The following is a 14907-nucleotide window of genomic DNA, read 5'->3' on the forward strand; positions in this document are numbered from 1 at the left end:
TAACTGAGTGGTACGTGGAATATTACTCATGAACCACTGACTGACACATGGAATAAAACTCATGGATTAACTGAATGACATGTGGAATAACACTCAAAAATGACTGGATGACACATAAAATATTACTCACAGACCATTGTAAAGCTGACCTAAACCTTAAGCCTCAAAGAATACTTAAAGCTTTAAATTTTTTTTAAGCTAATTTACAAAAAAATATAAAAGCTAAAATAACTGTTTCTATATTTTTTTTAAATATTAGATAATTTGATATGGCATGAAACAGCAAAGATGAACTGTACTTACAGGGCTAGCAGGTGTTCTTGGCCAACCTGGGCTCGAAGCACCTTCAAGATCATCATGAAATGAGGATACTGATGTTGCATTAGGTGAAGGAAGAGGATTTGGTGTAGGAGGATGTGACATGGATATTTTGTGGTTTGATTTAAAACTTTCCCCAGCTTCTTCTGGTAGAGATGACGATCCAGACGCATTGGATGCCTGACTTCCTTCATCCAGAGCCGGGGAGGGGTTAGCTGCAAACTGGAGCTTTCTCGACTCCTGTGATGTCATGAAAGGAGGAACTTGATGCTGCATTCGTTCTGTTGGAATAACTGCTGTTCCAGAGACAGTAACAGTAGATGATGTAACAGGGCTACTGACACTTTGGTTTACTGTGGTGTGGATTGTAATTAAGAAGCAATAACAGTTAATATATTAACAATGAAATTATTCTGGGACTATATACATAGCATATGTATATACTATACTCTAAATTAGTTTCACTTCAAGATGGATGTATACAACAAAACTGTATCATATGTGTATACTATACGATAAATTAGTTTCACTTCGAAATGGATGTATACAACAAAATTGTATCATATGTGTATACTATACGATAAATTCGTTTCACTTCAAGATGGATGTATACAACAAAATTGTATCATATGTGTATACTATACGATAAATTTGTTTCACTTCAAGATGGATGTATACACCAAAACTGTAGACTTCCTTTTTTTACCAACCTGTTCTTTATTTAACAAGTTTCATAGAATCAAAGAGTAGAAGACAACAGAAGGCAGAAAAAAAATTAACACTTTTTGAAAAGTAATGAAATTTAAGTTAAAAATTTATATTTTGTTTTCCAATTAAATGTTTTCATTCATTATATTTTTAAAATCCAATTTATAAATCTCAAATTACAAAATAAATTATCTTATTACTAACAACTGAATTCAAAACGTAATTCAAATAAGTCTCTAAATTACATCCACATTAAATAATTTTTAACATCAGCAACCACACTATTATAATGCAATATATGAATCTGACAGGTTACACTGGACATGTACAATGCTTCATGTCTATGTCTAAAGGAAAACAGCGTGAAGGAATTCAAAGTGAAATACACTACACAGTTCAAAATAACTAATTTATCATGTACAGTGGAACCCCTCTAATCAGGCCAGTCTGTCTCAGTCTCAAAGGTGGCTGCTTTAGAGGAGTTCCACTGTAATTTATACATAATAGCTAGGTTTAGAAACTAACTTGCACACAGACAGAAAAGTCTGAACAGCTGTCATGTAAGTTAGGCTGCCGTGCAGATGTTTAATGTTTTTCTGTCCCTTGTTGAACTGTATCTAAAAGAATGTTCACTGATACTTCACTGCTCAGAAAATTCATTCAAACTTCTCTCATTCCCATGTGACTGTTTTAAGCCAATCAGAACATACAAATTTTGTTGTCTTAAAAAAAGTGTTAAAGTTTAAAACAGGAGTGAAACATAAGACATTACAGTTCTATTTTCAATGGAAAGTGCAAGTCATCTCAGTCTTTTAAATTTTGGGTTTAGCAAGAAAGTGATAATAAAAAGAAAAAAGGCTCCGTAAACCAACTAAGAGTGACGATGATGTAGCTGATAGTAGCAGCAATCAATCCTCTGTCATAGATAATATGATGGCTATCAACAAAAAAAAGAGCATGTCAGTCTCGTTGGAGAAACACCTTGTCATGGTTATATTTTTAAAGAAAGCCAGTCTTAGGGAAAACCAGTGTTCAGGATGTACTGTGAGGTTTCTCTGAAAACATGCTTGTTGATCAGAATCAGGTAGGAATGCTTTCTTAAATGAATGTGACCAATTCCATATTGAGTCAATCAGAGTAAACAAAACCAGCAAAGCTCACATGTCATGGTAAAATCAGGAGAGTGGTGCTAAAGAGGCAATAAATTCTGTCAATTCTAAAGCTGAGTCTGGGGAAACAACCTCTTATTGTGCAGGAGATACAGAAAGCAAAGTATGAACAAAAGATTAACAGTTTTGTTTAACAATTAAATATGAATTCTTAAACAAGGCTAATCTGTAAAGACATGGAATTTTTGTGTAGAACAATGAAGAAGGCTGGTGTGGATATAGGAGATAATTACACCAACGAAAGGAAAGCCTCTGAATTTATTACTGTGTGAGGGAAAGGTCCTTAGACGTGATATCAAGCATACAGCTTGTGAATCATGGTTCACCTATATCGTAGAAAAGGGGAGAACAGATAATGCTATCACTGTGCTCATAAGGAAAATCACATACATTGTAAGTGTATCTTGTTCAAGTAGAACATGCACATGTATCAGGTGTCCTAGATTATATTGTAAATGAAATTAAAAAGTTATCTTAAGATTTAACAGATTCAAAGTTTCCAAAGGTGGAATTGTAACACTACTAAAACAGAATATATCCCATTTGTACTTCCCTTCCACTGTTTAGCTCATAGTCTTCAGTTAACAATTCTACATGCAGTGAAATTGTCGTGTTTCAGAAGTTCTAGTGCATACTGGAGAAGTTTACACATTTTGATAAAAGTTATGAGAAACCAATCATTACACTCCAGATAAATAATAAAGAATACATCATTATTTAAACCAACGTTTCTTCAGGATTAATATACATAACTATTATAATTGGTTTAAATAAAAATATATTTTTATATTTATCTGGAGTGTAACGGTTGTTTTTTTATTTTTATTCAAAAGTGAAATTATTACCTTACAATGGTTAGTTTCAATAAATGTTTTCAATGGATTTCCAGATTTCACTGAAATAACCCACAAAGAGAAAAGTGAAAAATGAAAGTGTAAAAATCAACATGTGAAATACCCACCTTAATGATGTGAAACAGGTGAGACAAGTCTCAAGCAAAGCAAATGCTTTGCGGTCATGCATCAAAACCTTGAGGTTAGGCCAAATTAACAGTGGCCATGCTAATTGAGAGGTCTTGTCATTGTCTCTCAAGAACCTGTTTAACAAGTAAGGTTAAAATGATTGACAGAATGGTCAAGTACACCTATGAAAGGTTTTCCAACTTCTACTGCAAGTCAGCTCAGGTACTCACCATTTATACCATAGTTCACAATCCTGGTCCATTTCAATGTCTTTTTAACTGCGAAGGAATGTTTGTCCAGTAATGTACACATGATAACTTCCAAACGTCACCGGTTCTGTCTGCATTCATACTGTGCACAAAATTCTCACCTCAGAGCAACATCTTGAAATTTGTGGAGTTGATTTTTATAATCAATGTGTCAACAGCAGATGCAGAGCACATTTTGATCCATGAATGTCTTCAAGATTCCCATGTGAACCCAATTTAATAAGGATATTAGGCAGGACATGATGATCCTTAAAAATTGAGGGATATGACCCAAGAAGAGGTTCTGATGGCACCAAACAAAAGACTCACCATTCTTTGTAATGTTTATGGAGTTCATTGTTAAATCAAAATTATACTTCATTTGAGTATGTATTTTATGTGGTGATGATGGAACCAGTATACTGTTCAAGCATTCTATTCCATAGACAAATAGGTTTCTTCAAAAATAAGCTAATCCCCTTTAACTATAATAACTGATGAAGTGATCCATTTCTATCAGTGTATCCTCACAGCTCTGTTTAAGAGTTTTATAAGATTCTGATGTGCAGCTAGATCACTGTTATTTGTACAAGACTGGAATACATTCCAACATGCACATCAATATGTTATATAACTGAGGCAACCATTACTCATGAAATATTTCTGTTGCTTACTGACAAAATATTTTAACAGAACTGTTGCATCAATTCAACCTATGAAGTCCAAGTGATTTGAACCAAATCTTGTGATGTAATATTTATTTTATACTGTTATATATTGAAAAATAATTAATTTAAATTAAAAGTTACGAAAGGGTATATTAATCACTGCTAGGAAAATGAGATTAAACAATTTTTATATTTTAATATTCAATAAAAAATTTGAGGAAAGGTATTTTTGCCTGCACTTAGTAGATAAATCTAACTCTACAAAATTAAACTGTTTTCCACAACTTTCTCAATTTATAAAAACATCATTCATACCAGGAAGCAGTGTAAGCTGCAAACTCTAACACATAAGTATGTACATTCCTATATTCCAAATTTGTTAAAATTAAACTAACAACTTTATGGAACTTTGACACCAGAACTCCAACACAAGGTTTGACACATTTCTCATCAGTTGGACAGTGTCTCAAAGAGGTTTTTCTTGTAACAAAGTTACAGGTAGCACATTTCCTTTTTGAAACTTACAGTATAAACTATTGCTTATAATCACTTACCACAGTAAACAGCATCAGTGATAAAAACTAAGAACTTTTAGCACATAAAATATTTTTGAATGTATTTTATTATCTTGGGGTTTATATACTCTGAATCTTGTATGATGAAATTAAATAGTATTCAAAGCTATACTCTCATGATACTCACCACTAGATGAAAGTGAAGCCTGGTGAAACCCACTAATGCCACCTGGTGAGGAACGATCAGTACCATTCATTAATGCATTTGATGGGGACATGGGAGAGGATCGGTTTCTGCTGTGATGTTGAGAAGCTATATTACTAGCAGCATGATGACCCACACTAGACATTTCTTGGTTGGGTGGAATGTTAGATCCAGAAACTGAACTTGGGGAACAAGTTTCTGATGTCAGTGGGAGTGCCATCTGGTGAATAGAAGCTTGGATATCCATAGAGGCATTTGTTGCTGGGAGAGCCATTGATGACGGGATACCTTGATGGGTTTGTTGCTGGGCAGACTGGATATTATTGTATCCAATATTTCCATAATTCTTTTGCTGAACCTGCTGTCGCTGGTGCACCGGTGGCGATCGGGCATTAATTGAACTTGCTACAGCCATTGCAGCTGCTTGTGGTCCCATTACTGGGGAACCCTTGGGATATTGGTTTGGTGGAGGCATCATGTTGTTTAGACCATAACTAGTATTATACTGTGAATTTACATACCCCCCACCATGTTGTGCTCCACAGTTCTGGGGAACCTGTGTATGATTTACCAGTCTTCCCATATTCAGAGCATTAGGATGACCAGAACCACCTTGAGGGTAGCTATTTTGACCCGAACCAACATAACCAGCCATGCCCATAGAGTTTGGAGACCGAGGGTAGTTACCTGTATTAACACAGGGAGAGAAAAACATTTAAGAAATTCAAATATGAAAGCCAAATATTCATAAACAAACCATCAACATAAACAGGTTTACATGAAAAATATCATTGTTCAACGTAATAAACGACATTACGACAGCTACCCGAAATTACGACATACCTCAGATCTACTGTTTCAGTCATTATTTCACATTAACTTTAATTCACTGTTATGAAGAAATAATACACTTATCCTCAAACAAAATAAATAATTATCCAATACTTTGTTAGATAATAAAAAGATATGACATCAGTGTATCGTACTTCATGATGTTTTAATGTTAAGAAGTATTACTCCATGATGTTGGTGTTTAACTTAGTTGTGACTATATATACAGGAAAATATATGACTACAGATATAGGAAAAAAAAAATTAACATATTATTCTCTTAAATTCACTTCTGTTTAAAGTATTATCCAAACAGAATTAGTACCTATCACCATTTTATTTTAACCTAATGAAAGCATTAAAGAGAGGTTTCTTTGATTTTGACTGATACATTTCAATCACTTCAAACATCTTACAGCAGGTTAAAAAATATCCAAGCACAAAAGACAACACATTTCTAAAGAGAACAAACAGAAGGTGTAGTTTCTCAAACCGCATGTTTACTGCTGTAAATACATTAAATAATACTATTACGACACAGATACAATATTTCTCAAACCGTGTGTTTACTGCTGTAAATACATTAAATAATACTATTACGACACAGATACAATATTATAACGTGTACAAGGTTTTACAAAATCTACTAAATATAAATCTCTGCAATATGTACTTCCTAACACTGCTGATACGAATCAGTTGACTTAAGAGAATAATATTACACTGTGTAGCATTTCAGTACATAAGATATTTTTTTTAGAAAACTGGTAACTTTGTAATGGCTAGGCACTTGTATATCACAAATAAATTTGATTTTACATTCTATGGCACCATGTTTCTAATAAAATCAAACATTCTACCACATTATTACAATATTTCACATCTACAAACATTAAGAAAGAATACAAAGTGAACGTCAGACAAGAAAGAGAAATTGTTTTAGAATTGCCAACTTTAATGAAATGTGAGAAGATAAATCATTGGGGTATTCCAAAACAAACAACAGGTATTTTAATATTAAGTACCGATCCTTGGGGTATTCCAAAACAAACAACAGGTATTTTAATATTAAGTACCGATCCTTGGGGTATTCCAAAACAAATAACAGGTATTTTAATATTAAGTACTGTTCCTTGGGGTATTTCAAACAAACAACAGGTATTTTAATATTAAGTACCGATCCTTGGGGTATTTCAAACAAATAACAGGTATTTTTATAATAAGTACTGTTCCTTGGGGTATTTCAAACAAACAACAGGTATTTTAATATTAAGTACCGATCCTTGGGGTATTTCAAACAAACAACAGGTATTTTTATAATAAGTACTGGTCCTTGGGGTATTTCAAACAAACAACAGGTATTTTAATATTAAGTACCGATCCTTCGGGTATTCCAAACAAACAACAGGTATTTTAATATTAACTACCGATCCTTGGGGTATTTCAAACAAATAACAGGTATTTTAATATTAAGTACTGTTCCTTGGGGTATTCCAAACAAACAACAGGTATTTTAATATTAAGTACTGTTCCTTGGGGTATTCCAAAACAAATAACAGGTATTTTAATATTAAGTACTGTTCCTTGGGGTGTTCCAAACAAACAAAAGGTATTTTAATATTAAGTACCGATCCTTGGGGTATTTCAAACAAATAACAGGTATTTTTATAATAAGTACCAATCCTTGGGGTGTTCCAAAACAAACAACAGGTATTTTAATATTAAGTACCGATCCTTGGGGTATTCCAAACAAACAAAAGGTATTTTAATATTAAGTACCAATCCTTGGGATATTCCAAACAAATAACAGGTATTTTAATATTAAGTACTGTTCCTTGGGGTATTCCAAAACAAACAACAGGTATTTTAATATTAAGTACCGATCCTTGGGGTATTCCAAAACAAATAACAGGTATTTTAATATTAAGTACCGATCCTTGGGGTGTTCCAAACAAATAACAGGTATTTTAATATTCAGTACTGGTCCTTGGGGTATTCCAAACAAACAAAAGGTATTTTAATATTAAGTACTGAATCTTGGGGTATTCCAAACAAATAACGGGTATTTTAATATTAAGTACTGGTCCTTGGGGTATTCCAAACAAACAACAGGTATTTTAATATTAAGTACCGATCCTTGGGGTATTTCAAACAAACAACAGGTATTTTAATATGAAGTACCGATCCTTGGGATATTCCTAACAAATAACGGGTATTTTAATATTAAGTACCGATCCTTGGGATATTCCAAACAAACAACAGGTATTTTAATATTAAGTACTGGTCCTTGGGGTATTCCAAACAAATAAAAGGTATTTTAATATTAAGTACTGAATCTTGGGTATTCCCAACAAATAACGGTATTTTAATATTAAGTACCCATCCTTGGGGTATTCCAAACAAACAACAGGTATTTTAATATTAAGTACCGATCCTTAGGGTATTTCAAACAAACAACAGGTATTTTAATATGAAGTACCGATCCTTGGGATATTCCCAACAAATAACGGGTATTTTAATATTAAGTACCGATCCTTGGGATATTCCAAACAAACAACAGGTATTTTAATATTAAGTACTGGTCCTTGGGGTATTCCAAACAAATAAAAGGTATTTTAATATTAAGTACTGAATCTTGGGGTATTCCCAACAAATAACGGGTATTTTAATATTAAGTACCGATCCTTGGGGTATTCCAAACAAACAACAGGTATTTTAATATTAAGTACCGATCCTTAGGGTATTTCAAACAAACAACAGGTATTTTAATATGAAGTACCGATCCTTGGGATATTCCCAACAAATAACGGGTATTTTAATATTAAGTACCGGGGATATTCCAAACAAACAACAGGTATTTTAATATTAAGTACCGATCCTTGGGGTATTCCAAACAAACAACAGGTATTTTAATATTAAGTACCGATCCTTGGGGTATTCCAAACAAATAACAGGTATTTTAATATTAAGTACCGATCCTTGGGGTATTCCAAACAAACAACAGGTATTTTAATATTAAGTACCGATCCTTGGGGTATTTCAAACAAACAACAGGTATTTTAATATTAAGTACCGATCCTTGGGATATTCCCAACAAATAACGGGTATTTTAATATTAAGTACCGATCCTTGGGATATTCCAAACAAACAACAGGTATTTTAATATTAAGTACCGATCCTTGGGGTATTCCAAACAAACAACAGGTATTTTAATATTAAGTACCGATCCTTGGGGTATTCCAAACAAATAACAGGTATTTTAATATTAAGTACCGATCCTTGGGGTATTCCAAACAAACAACAGGTATTTTAATATTAAGTACCAATCCTTGGGGTATTCCAAACAAATAACAGGTATTTTAATATTAAGTACCGATCCTTGGGGTATTCCAAACAAACAACAGGTATATTAATATTAAGTACCGATCCTTGGGGTATTTCAAACAAACAACAGGTATTTTAATATGAAGTACCGATCCTTGGGATATTCCAAACAAACAACAGGTATTTTAATATTAAGTACCGATCCTTGGGATATTCCAAACAAACAACGGGTATTTTAATATTAAGTACCGATCCTTGGGGTATTCCAAACAAATAACAGGTATTTTAATATTAAGTACCGATCCTTGGGGTATTCCAAACAAACAACAGGTATATTAATATTAAGTACCGATCCTTGGGGTATTTCAAACAAACAACAGGTATTTTAATATGAAGTACCAATCCTTGGGATATTCCAAACAAACAACAGGTATTTTAATATTAAGTACCGATCCTTGGGATATTCCAAACAAACAACGGGTATTTTAATATTAAGTACCGATCCTTGGGGTATTCCAAACAAACAACAGGTATTTTAATATTAAGTACCGATCCTTGGGGTATTCCAAACAAATAACAGGTATTTTAATATTAAGTACCGATCCTTGGGGTATTCCAAACAAATAACAGGTATTTTAATATTAAGTACCGATCCTTGGGGTATTCCAAACAAACAACAGGTATTTTAATATTAACTACCGATCCTTGGGATATTCCAAACAAACAACAGTTATTTTAATATTAAGTACCGATCCTTGGGGTATTCCAAACAAACAACAGGTATTTTAATATTAACTAGCGATCCTTGGGATATTCCAAACAAACAACAGGTATTTTAATATTAACTACCGATCCTTGGGATATTCCAAACAAACAACAGGTATTTTCATATTAACTACCGATCCTTGGGATATTCCAAACAAACAACAGGTATTTTAATATTAAGTACCGATCCTTGGGGTATTCCAAACAAACAACAGGTATTTTAATATTAAGTACCGATCCTTGGGATATTCCAAACAAACAACAGGTATTTTAATATTAAGTACCGATCCTTGGGATATTCCAAACAAACAACAGGTATTTTAATATTAAGTACCAATCCTTGGGGTATTCCAAACAAATATACACCATGGGGAAGTACACCTACTATGAACACCATGGGGAAGTACTATTACTATGAACACCATGGGGAAGTACTACTACTATGAACACCATGGGGAAGTACTGCTACTATGAATACCATGGGGAAGTACTGCTACTATGAACACCATGGGGAAATACTGCTTCTGTGAACACCATGGGGAAGTACTACTACTATGAGTTATATTGCAGCCACACCTTGCCTCTTTGATAGATTGTTTAGACAGAGTATTCATGATGACAATGTGTAGAATGGATGGCTCTTGTCTGTTGTGGGGACACGTGTAGAGGACGACGTTACAAACGTCTTCTGCCTTTCATCTTCTGGTCTGTCAGTGTGTGTGTGTGTGTGTGTGTGTGTGTGTGTGTGTGTGTGTGTGTGTGTGTGTGTGTGTAGTGTTGTTGTTTTTTTACATTGTCCTGGTAGATTGTGTAGAGCATGTTCTGATTCGTTAGATTATCACTGTTTCTGATTGGAGGAGAGATTTCCTGTAGATTCAACCAATGGCAGCCACAGGTTACTTACCTCTAATCTGGAATTTCTATTTAGTGAAGGTTTAATAGGGTTAATATAAAATGATTATATGATTTTTCTTGTCTTCCAGAATTTATGTGTGTTGATGATTCTAGTTTTCTCTCAGTTTATTCTGTGTCCAGTTGACGTGGCATGCTCTGTAATGGCTGAATTTTGTGTTTTCATGAGTCTTGTACTATCTTTATGTTCTTTCATTCTTGTCCTGGAAGAAAACTCGGCCATTACAGAGCATGCCACGTCAGCTGGTCACAGAATAAACTGAGAGAAAACTAGAATCATCAACACAGACAAATTCTGGAAGAAAGAAAAATCAAAGAATTATTTTATATTAACCCTATTAAACCTTCACTAAACAGAGATTCTGGATTAGAGGTGAGTAACCTGTGGTGACCATTGGTTGAATCTACAGGAAATCTCTCCTCCAACCTAAACAGTGACAATCCAACCAGTCATAACACACTCTCCACAATCCACCAGGACACTATAAAAGACCAACAACACTTTACACACACTAACCTAAAGACGAAAGACAGAAGACTTTCAAAACATCGTCCTCTATCCTTGTGTCTCCACAACAGACAGTTGCCATCCATTCTACAAATGTTCAACCCTCGACTCCTTTCCTATCACAGAATTTGAGAGGAAGTTGGATCTCATTATTAATGAATCCATGAACAGTTTGGAAAGACATTTTTTTACCTTTACCAAATACCTGAGGACAAATGGGTGGAAACTGCAAGTTGATATTTGAGAGAAGGGCTGCTAGAATGTTGGAAATCACTCGAATCAGAAACAGCTTTTGACTGTTACGTTAAATAAAAGTTAACTGGTTTAAGAACCGTTCAGTAAAAGGAACACTTCATACACAAGACATTTATTTGTAAAACTGTAAAATTATATAAGTTATGAAATCCTGAAGCCACTGACAAGGAATCACTAAAATGATATTTAAATTACAGGTTCCATGAAGAGACTAAGTTGAACTACATTATATTTCTTCAACTGCCAAAGTTCACTGACCAGTATGGTGACCAGCTCAATGTAAACCAAAAGTTGCTTAAAGAAAAGTGTTTAATTGAAGTAAGAACCACAGAAGCTTAGAAGAGTGTTAATATTGGAATCAAAAGGACTTCACTTATCTAAGAATTATCTTTCTCTAAGGTTCACAAAGATGAGACTAGTGGGCACGTCTTTTTCAGGTTCACGATGGTGAGACTACTGAAAGTGGCCATGACAGTGACGACAGTCAACAGCACCTGATACAGTTAAGGCTGAATCATTGTAGTGACTACAGATGACTTTTACCAGTGAAATGGAAATTGTCTAGTCACCATAATGGATCATGATCCATAAAAGATCATGCTCAACTTGGTCATAGAACATTACAATCACATCACAGAGTTAACTACTGAAAGTTAGCTAGAGGCAATAGTGAAATGTACTGAACCAATGCAATTAAGACCGATTAATTGTACTGACTACAGAAGTCTCTCACCAGTAAGATGGGGATTCTTCCAGTTGCTAAAATGTCACACAATCAGTAAAAAAAATCCTGCTCAACTTGGTCAGAGAATGTTACAATCTCATCACAGAGGCAACTACTGAAGGTTAGCTAAAGAAAATAGTGAATTTTTCCAGTAATCCTCACCAGAGCTGGATCCAAGAAAAGACCAGACAAACAACAGTTTGAAAACAAAGACTTCTGTACAGAACCTGCAACTTAAACTATAAAGGACTCTTAGAGCTGGATTGAAAGGTATAATAAGATGAAAATTGGAAAACTTTATAATAAAGTTACTGTTGTCATCTCTTCTTTTCCAAAAGGAAAAGAATGTTAGGTAGCAGTTTCCATCTTTAGTTATGGTTTTCTTTGTCATATTTTTCTATCCATTAATTCAGCAACATATTAATTTGTCTTGAAAACTATTGTATATTGAACATCAAAAAAGTTATTTATATTAAGATACCGACACATGGCTCCCCTACTGGTGATGTATAGATACTAAGTTCATGATAACTTATGTAAAATAAGTGTTAAGCTGTTAGTTACGTGACATCTAACCTCATGGTCGGGAGAGATAATTAAATCTTAAGATTTAAAATGAGACAACCCATTATTTTAAGAGATTTTCAAAACTGTAATATTCAAGATATTTTATTTGTTAAAATATATTATTTCAAGCACTCACACGACCTTTCATGTGTGATTTAACGTTATTTCATTGTGAAGCATCTAACACTGTTATTGCAAATGGCCTAACAAATTATACCCTTTCCTCTTCTGATTTTTTTCCCTTATTCATCATTACTTTGTGATATTGTGTTATTTATTTACAAAGTCCTGGCCAGAAACCAGTTTATTAATATCCAACATTTTGTTAAATTTGTTTTGGTTAATAATTTCCTAATTTTTCGTAACTTTAATAGTAACATCATTACTTGAAATGCATGCAATAATCCTTTGAAAAGTGAGAGAAAATAATTAGTTTGCAAAAACTGACAAAATCTTAACAATAGTTAAAAATACCTCCTTGCTGATAGGCTGATAATGTGTTGCCACTTCCCACCATGCTAGGATGCATCTTGTTCATGTAAATGGTAGGTGCTGCCATCTGTTGACTAATTCCTAAAGAAATATTAAAATACAGGATATTCTAGATATTTGTTTTTAAGTAAAGATAAAAAAAAAATTATTTAAAATGCACACTTTCTTGAGTAGTATTACATTAGGAATTATTATCACATACCAGAACTAAATTTTATTTAGACAACGAGGGCATTCCAAAACACCTTTATTTTATTTTATATTGTTTATATGAAACTTACAAAATCATTCAGTGTCTTAAAAGCCCACAGTAAGTACTTAAGACATTATACATGTAATACATAAAATAAAACTTTTTTTTTATCACTTTGAATCTCATATGGTGGCTGAAAATGAGATTGGTTGTCTCAACAACCAAACTAGCTTACATTAAGATATCACTAGCCCAGACTGCTTATCTTCCTTTCCACAGCAAGCATGAACTGGTTATCTGTTTTATTCAGTACTGATGTTTAGAAGATACAGCACTGTTTGGAGTTCATTTCTATAATGTTATGCTTTAAAACGTGAAATAAAACCTCACACTGTCAGAAGGCACTGGTTCATTAAGTCATTCCTGGCCCATCAACCAACAATCAGTAGCATGAAAAGAAATGTAACTCTTCGTCTATATGTGTTTATCCAACACATTCTCACCAGTCTATAACTATTGCAAAGTTTAAGTACATTGTTTGTAATATTAAAATTTTTTCCACTCTACCACAGCAACAAACCATTCACTAGAGGATGTTTGAAATTAACTTCATATTTTTAAATTTAAATTACATAAACCATGAGTCATTATAGAACTTTGTTTCTGAATCCACAGTCCAGTCACATCCAGCCCTCACCCATCTGTCTAACTTTACATCTGATCAAAAAATGAGCCCAAACACTTTCCAGAAGATGTCAATCCATAGTTCCTGGTAGAACCTTCTACCATTGGTTCACTTTTGTGGTTTTTTCCACATTCTGGCAAAGTCGGTAAGATCGTAGCCTATGTAGTACTTCTCACCAACATTATAATATCTTAAGTAAATTAATAAACATTACACTTGTAGCCTATGTAGTGCTTCTCACCAACATTATAATATCTTAAGTAAATTAATAAACATTACACTTGTAGCCTATGTAGTGCTTCTCACCAACATTATAATGTCTTAAGTAAATTAATAAACATTACACTTGTAGCCTATGTAGTGCTTCTCACCAACATTATAATATCTTAAGTAAATTAATAAACATTACACTTGTAGCCTATGTAGTGCTTCTCACCAACATTATAATGTCTTAAGTAAATTAATAAACATTACACTTGTAGCCTATGTAGTGCTTCTCACCAACATTATAATATCTTAAGTAAATTAATAAACATTACACTTGTAGCCTATGTAGTGCTTCTCACCAACATTATAATATCTTAAGTAAATTAATAAACATTACACTTGTAGCCTATGTAGTGCTTCTCACCAACATTATAATATCTTAAGTAAATTAATAAACATTACACTTGTAGCCTATGTAGTGCTTCTCACCAACATTATAATGTCTTAAGTAAATTAATAAACATTACACTTGTAGCCTATGTAGTACTTCTCACCAACATTATAATATCTTAAGTAAATTAATAAACATTACACTTGTAGCCTATGTAGTGCTTCTCACCAACATTATAATATCTTAAGTAAATTAATAAA

At 33.3% G+C, this 14907-nt stretch overlaps 1 pseudogene across 1 annotated transcript in view; it reads right to left on the minus strand.

Annotated features, from left to right (window-relative positions):
* Positions 1-14907, minus strand: part of LOC143251264 (trithorax group protein osa-like) — a 120973-nt pseudogene that overhangs the window by 25478 nt on the left and 80588 nt on the right. Inside the window, exons 6-8 of the transcript XR_013028552.1 lie at positions 13154-13252; positions 4776-5480; positions 304-671 (exon numbers count right to left, since the gene is read on the minus strand). The product of XR_013028552.1 is annotated as a trithorax group protein osa-like (transcript). The remainder of the gene's footprint in view (positions 1-303; positions 672-4775; positions 5481-13153; positions 13253-14907) is intronic.

The sequence above is a fragment of the Tachypleus tridentatus genome, chromosome 5 (assembly GCF_004210375.1).
Source record: "Tachypleus tridentatus isolate NWPU-2018 chromosome 5, ASM421037v1, whole genome shotgun sequence".
NCBI lineage: Eukaryota > Metazoa > Arthropoda > Merostomata > Xiphosura > Limulidae > Tachypleus > Tachypleus tridentatus.